This window comes from Quercus lobata, chromosome 5, assembly GCF_001633185.2.
Source record: "Quercus lobata isolate SW786 chromosome 5, ValleyOak3.0 Primary Assembly, whole genome shotgun sequence".
In the NCBI taxonomy this organism is placed as follows: Eukaryota; Viridiplantae; Streptophyta; class Magnoliopsida; order Fagales; family Fagaceae; genus Quercus; species Quercus lobata.
The window spans coordinates 62,172,021-62,179,661 of record NC_044908.1 but is presented as its reverse complement, the minus strand read 5'-3'; the positions used below and the strand labels follow the sequence as shown (position 1 = coordinate 62,179,661).

Sequence of the window (7,641 nt, the reverse complement as noted above, 5' to 3'; positions counted from 1 at the left end):
ATTCCATATATCAAGCAATTTGGTACATTTTTGGAAGCTTCCTATGAAAGGAACAAAGGATTATGTAGGTGCCTTTTGAAGACAAATGTGCCTTTTGAAGATCACCACCTCTAACATTTGAAGATATTCCCTCATACTCCGGGCCTTCGATTGACTGGAATTGCCCAAGTGCAGAGTTGGGATTTGTATTTGGCTTTGGGATGATCTTTGCGCTGCTTATGTTTTGGAAGAGGTGGAGACTGGAGAATACAATATTTCTAACACATGATGATATTTTTCTTCAAAATCTTCCCTCAGCTATACCTTGAAAATATAAGTTCATAGTTATGACTTATGAACTTATGAGAACCAATACAGGTTGGAATAAATTTCCGTTTTATTTTTTAAAATTTCATTATAAGAGAAAATTGTATCCATGCAATATGAAGCGAGCTCTGTCAAGCAAGATTATTGTAAGATCATCTTAATTAAGTTTTAAATCAAGTTGTTTTCATATACAAATAGCTTTAAAGTTTATTCAGCATAGCTTTAGAACTTTTCTATCCTTTTTCAATCTTCCGAAAATTACAATTGATGGAATTGGATCATGTATATATATAGCTTTCATTACAAGGACATGACTTTTTGTAAATAAAGTAATGCTAGAAGCACAAAGTTTTTTTTTTTTTTTTTACAATCTTTATCACAGCTATCAACCTATTATTAAATTGTGCTTGAAAGAATTTCATTTTTACATGGGTTTACTATGTACACAACCTTACTTAGCATTAATTCAAAATGCTAAGTCGAAAGTTGTGAAAAACATTGCGGAAAATTGTATGTTTTTATTTATCGCTGTTGAGTATACAAGTAAGCCTTCCTACCAAGTTTTTCTCCTAGGTTCCTTTAGCAGTGTCGGATGACAAAATGTTTGTGGAAGCAATATAGGCCTCCTAGGGACATGAATGAATAGGGCTAGCTACCCGGGTCTTTTTTGTTAGTGCGTTTGGTAGTATTGAAACATATGTGGAAACATATGTTAGTGCGTTTGGGTCTTTCCGTGAAGCCACTGTGCATACTCAAGCCACGAAACATATGTGGAAAGAAGAAAACGGACTCCTGTGGTAATTCACGATTAAACCCACCACTATTTATAAAGACATGAGATCGATTGGATCCAATCTATATTAGAAAATAGGGATTATTTTAAAGAGATAGATAGAACTATCTTTATCCGCAAAAATAATGTTTTCATCTTAAAAATTTGCCAAACTTAAGTTTTTCTAAGTTTTAAAAAGTTCGTTCTTTATTCCTAAATTTTTGAAAGCTATCCAGTTTGCCCTTCAAGTTCCATCCACACATGATAACTCTTATTCTATATGGTCTAATGAAAAGATAAGATGACATATGATGATGCCGAAAATATCACCAATAGGTCACACAGCACTCACGACTCAAAGTGAACTTGCACAACAAAATAATAGAAGACCTTAGAGAGCACCGGTGTGGTGCCGGCCAAATACCCTCCGAAGGTCAAGTTAGAATTATTCTCATAACTCCAGAGTGCTAGAGAAGGTAAATTATGCGTACCTTCTTTTGCGAGGGTATTGGGGATTTTATAGTAGTAGATGATCAGCTATTCCTCCTTAGCGTAGAAGTCTTTTCCTTATAGAACTCTACTTGAATATTTCCAAGCATGGTGAGCAAGGTTTTTCCTTGTAGAGGAGATCTACTTTCAGTGTGCGTATCTTCTAGAATCACCCTTGTGCTTGGATTTCCATATTGGGATTCTAGGGCGTTTTAGGCAATGAGCGATAGAGACCTTAGATCAAGAGCCCTTACTGTGTCCTTCAGCGATGGGCTTTCAATGAGCGTTGGATCATCTCTATATCGGCCCAACAATTCCAATCCGGCAGGCCCATTACCACAGGCCCGTCAGGCTTATATTTTATCCTCTTCAACATAATTTTGGCTTTCTATATGGACCATTTTTTTTTTATAAGAAAAAAAGAAGCACAACGTGTGACACAAAATTCTGTTGTGTGTGGACTCTGCGTTCTCTAAATCTGAAATGGACTAATTTTCTTTCTCATTCGTCCTATAATTCAGCTGTGTGCATGTGGACTCAGCGTTCAAATTTTGGACCAATTTTGTGGACTCAACATGTGACACTAAATCTGAAATGGTTCAATTTTCTTTCTTTTTCGTACTATAATAATTCGGCCGTGTGGGGGACTCGGTGTTTAATTTTTGAACCTAGTTTGTGGTCTCAACATGCGACACTAAATTCAATATAAAAAAAAATAATTAAAAAAAATGGGACACTTGTTTTATTATTATTATTATTGTGAAGCACTTTTTTTGTTACGATTCATTTATTCTAAATTCTTTAATTTTTGTACTTAATAACTCACTTGGATGAATATTCATGATATAGTCCCATATTTAATTCTAAAATTAAGAAATAAAACTCTTTAAGAGTAAATAATTTAGGACACATGGTACAAAATTGGAACTTTAATTTGGAATTCTAATTTGAGTTTCTCTCAACTTCACTTATTATTAGATTTCTCAAAAAAAAAAAAAAAACTTCACTTATTATTATATATAGATATATAGATTAGATTCATCAACCTTGTACTATTTAAATAGTATTTTTTTTTGGGTGAAATATTTAACAATATATTGATCAATGACAATCTTGCACATTTCATATTGTTTTGCCTTTATTAGTAGAATATAATTGCTAAATAATTAAATTAACAATTTTTAATGGTTTAAAGGTTTGTACTTATATATTAAAAAAAAAATGTCATCTTAGGGTTGGCATGATGTTACACAAGTTATTGATACCTTTACTACCAACGATCTGGACATGTACCTTGATGTGGTAAACGAGGATATCTCAACACTAGAAGATTTAAATTTTGATACCCCAGCCAATGAAGGTTCCACTTAGGCCATAAGCACAGGCCTTGACCTCGTGAATCAAATTTTGGAGAGAATACTACTACAACATAGGGGTACAAATCAGATTTGTCATAAAGCAATTGAAAAAATGCTTAGAAATAAATCACTTGATAAAGGAAAAGGTAGAACATACCAGTAGCAGAATTTGAGATAATTTAGAAAATGTATGGGAACTTTGAGATGCGAACATATTCAAATTGTACAAAAATGAAAAATCAATAAAATAATTATTTGTCACATGAAAAAGACTTAAAACAACATGAGTACTGATTAATGATGTAAAAAAGCTTACCAAACTGCACATAAGCAAGAAATTTACTATATGGTTACACTTAAAAAAATAAAAAAATAAAAATCTTTCACACAATGCAATAGATGAAGACACTGAACAAGCCTATTGAAATGTCTTCAATTTTTATTTATTTATTATTGAAGCAGTCTAATCTATAGCGAGTCATGAAGCACTATAGATTAGATAAGGTTGAATCACGTAACCCTTGTGTTCTCAATGTTCTTATTCTATGCTTTTCCTTCCGTATCCACGCTAGCATACACAACATGGTATAACACATCGCGTTGCTAATAATATTATCTAACAAACATATTTCTTCCTTGCTTGTTGGTAGTTGCTACTAAGGTTGAAAAGCGTTCGTGTAACACCACCAACTGAAGAAAGCCAAAAATAATTGGTCTCTCTGCTCAGCCCTACAGAATTGGAATCTTGTAGAAGAAAGCATTTGTGGTATGAGGATCAAGGAACTTTTCTATATAGGTTACTTGCTAGAGTTGTGGCACAAAATATTGTGATTCTAGATTTTCTTGAAAAGATATTGATGCACTCCGAAAGTTTTTTTTTTTTTTTTTAATCATTATTATACCATAGAAAGAATAATACAACATACCTGTAATAAATATTATGTTATACAAAGCCTAGAGTTACCATTATACTTTAGTGATTATGCTAATTATAATAACAATAGGTTAATAATTATTTGTTTTTTCTTTTTATGACAATCTTTCAAAATTTGCATTCTATGTTTGTTTTTTATTATGATTCATTCAATTTTTAGTTCGAAGAAATTATTTTGCATATGATTTTCAAATTTAATATTGATTTATTTGATGAACCATGATTTTATCGGCTAATTTATTTCCTTAATTAAAAAATTAAGCAAAATAATTCGTTAAATTTTGATAACCGCTAATGTGATTTCCTTGACATGCTCAATCCCCGTAAGTCATGTAATTGGCAATGGGATTTTTTTGATATGTCAAAAATTATTTGATTTATTTTGTGTCCCTATCAAACTAAATATGAAAACAGTGTTCATAATGATATAACAATTAAGCAAGCTGACCTTGTACTCCGCCCAATAAGAAGAAGACAAGTCATTAAAAAACTGATGACATAAGTTTATTGTCCTTCGCGTTTTCTTCCCCTGCAATCCCTTGGCTCCGCATCGTAGATAATAGACAAATGCTTTGATGAGAAATCCATTTTCCAAATGTTCTAGATCTGAGAGGTATGTTGTTCCTCCATCAAGGATGATATTGCTTGCTCCATGATTCAAGCAATGAATGGGTGAATGCACTTTGCCTTTCTGTCGGTCAGATGAAATTCCCAAGTTTTCTTCTCCCATAAAATTTTCTGCTATACGTGTTCTAGATTTTTTTTTTTTTTTTTTTAATTTTTAATTTTTGTATTTGCTTTTCTTTGATTTCCTTTGATACTCATGTTGATCTCTTTGATGTTTATGGTTAGTATTTGATGGAATGATGTGTCATGAATTATTTTTGTACTGGCTATTTTGGAATTCATGGTCAATCGATTTTACAACTCTGGTTCATTCTGTGCTCCAATTGTTTGATAAAATTCCCCAATGTAAAGAAAATGTCATTTTTAAATAATTTTGGTATAGACCTTTCATGAAACTTGCTTATTACCGTGAGAAAAGCTTAATTTAATCATCAAGACTCATTCTTGGACGTGTTGTTGATAGTTCTTAGACATTTTGGAGTTCACTTGTGATGTTTATTAATAGCTGTAAATTTCAATTATGCTATTTTGTATTAATTGTGTGATATATATACATATATTCATACATTATTTAGTATTGATATTCTATCATCTTGCAGAAGAAGTTCAGACTTTAGAGAAGCAAAATGAGCAGAGGTGGAGAGAAAGGTCTCAAAACTACAAAAATCCAGAAGGAAATTTCAATGGATAGCTGAAAAATATGTCTGATGATGCTTTCATTTGTGGAAAGAATTATACTTTCTACATTGAAGCCTTGCTGCCTAGCTTTCTTTTTGGAGTCCTTTGTTTTACTTTTTGGTTTTTATCTACCAAAGTGAATTTGTTTTTAGACAGCTTAGTTTGAAAGAAACTACTCTTTGTACTAACAGGCTTATTCAAATTTTACTTGGAGCCCATGGAAAGTTATGGTGTCAACAAAAAACTGTCATGATACTATCTATTATATTTATTCTCTTTGTAATCATTTTGACTTGGAGCCAATTGAAAGTTATGTACTAATTTTATATGCTTACATTCCAAAGAAAAGCTTTAATGATCTTGTAATGTATAGGTTTTTTGAACTAAAAGAAAGATGCCCTATCTTAATTTAGTTTCTTTGAATTTGAAAGCATTTAGTGGAAATGCATATTAACACTTGGTGTGAAATGGTTTAATTTTAGTATGATAGCCTTCAAATACATTTAGAAGATTTGTTGAATTCGGTGATTTTTTTTTTTCTTTTCAATAATGGTATATAAAGCATTTATAGAAAGCAAAGGTGAGAATTGCATTGTAGCAATGAAGCTTAAAATTAACCTACCTCAGCTTTTTATTATGGTTAATGGTCTTGTTTCATGGTCATGAACAAGGGAATTACTGTGTTATTTAAATTGACAACCACATCCAATGAATTCAATAATAGTGGGCAATAAAAACACAAATTCACATTACATATGTATTTTGAAATTACAAGAATTCAAATCTCATTGTTGAAAAACAATGTTACAAGCTAATTATCAACATAATTACAATGACAAAAATAAAATAAAATAAAATAACTGGACATATAATAATCTTAATAACTTAATCCGGTAACTCTTCCTAAAAACTAGGAATTTGTTGGCTGAACTCTTATATTAATCCAACACCTCCCTTGGATAAAGGAACCACTCTAACAATAACTTTTTATGCTTATCCACGTTGCTAGTCATCTACATCTTTTGTTGCAAGCGCCATCCACAAAATTGATGTTATTTATCCTCATGATCATTCTTAGCTAGAATGGAGTACCCCTGTTGCTGCATACAACCACTTGTTTGAATCATAAATCATAATAGAAGCCAAAATAAAGAGTATCTCTAGAGGAGATTCATCTGACTTAAAAAAATAAAGAGAAATAGCAATCCAATTGTTTAATCTTTACCATATTTTACCATTATATATATACATTGAAACTCCTCTCTATAAAAGAAAGAGGTGAGTTCATTCATTCAGCCCATAGAAACATTTTATCAAATACATGGGATGCTAACCTTTGTACCCTCTACCACAATTTGCGCTCCTCATTGGCCAATGGCATTCCCATCTTGCTGTTGATGTTTATGCCACGTCCGATAGCTCTCCCATCCCCGTCTTTTTCTTTGAGAACCACAGCCAAGCCTACATTGTTTTGATCACATGATGCATCGAAATCAAGCTTTACCAATTGATCAAGTGGTTTGGTCCAAGCACTTCCCTTGTTTTGCTCTTTGGTGAGAAACAGAGTCCGGATGCAATGATCCCCTTGAACATACCATATTTTGTGGAAGCCCAAACATTTCTCCAAGCTGATGCAAATTTAAGAAACTTCAGTTTAGCAAATTTAGTCATATATTATTTTTGGGAAAGTTAAACAAAATTGTTTCTTTCTATGAGAAAGGGATAGACTTGACTCAATAATCTTCTTCTTGATTGTGAATCCAAGGAACCGCACCATTCTATGTATAAATCTTCTAGATGTGGTGGAAGCATTGGAATTTCCCGAAGGTTCCAGCAGTGTCGAAAGTAAAGCCATTTTAATTTCTGAAATCTGATATTGATTTCAGGGAGGGTAGTAATGTTGCTGTAACGGATACATAATAATTCTAATTTGGGGAAACAATCAAGAGTATCCATGGCTTTTGGAAAATTGTCACAATCATCCATACAGAGACGGCTAAGATTTTTTTAAATTAGAGATGCTACTGGGAACCTCTTTCACGTTTTTTAAACTTATACTTAACCTTTGAAGGGCAATGAGATATCCTATTGATGAAAACAACGCTTCCGTTCCTTGCTTAAGACTTTCACAGCCATGGAAATAAATCTTTTTAAGAGATTTTAACTTGAGGTTTTTTGGTATAATTCTAAGATTTTGGCATTCGGTGAGTATCAAGAATTTAAGCTCTTCAAGAAGTCCAACAGACTGATGAACCTCAGCTAAATTTATGCATGCTTCAAGGTTCAATTCCTCTATGTTTGGGGAAATCAATGATAAGTCTGGTACTTTTGTAATATATTTACAATATGCCAAATCCATACATAACAATTTTCCTAATCGACACCTTTGTAGAAAGAACAAATATTTTTTTGAAATTTATTAGTAAAAAGAAAAAAAAATTAATATGATAAGCTAATAGGATAGATTAAGAAATACT

The 7,641-nt window shown here is 32.1% G+C and overlaps 1 long non-coding RNA gene across 1 annotated transcript; it reads left to right on the top strand.

Annotated features, from left to right (window-relative positions):
- Positions 1-4,319: 4,319 nt before the first annotated feature.
- Positions 4,320-5,450, top strand: LOC115993100. Its single transcript, XR_004092775.1, has 2 exons — positions 4,320-4,472; positions 5,086-5,450. It is a non-coding gene; the product is annotated as an uncharacterized LOC115993100 (long non-coding RNA).
- The last annotated feature ends 2,191 nt before the right edge of the window (positions 5,451-7,641 follow it).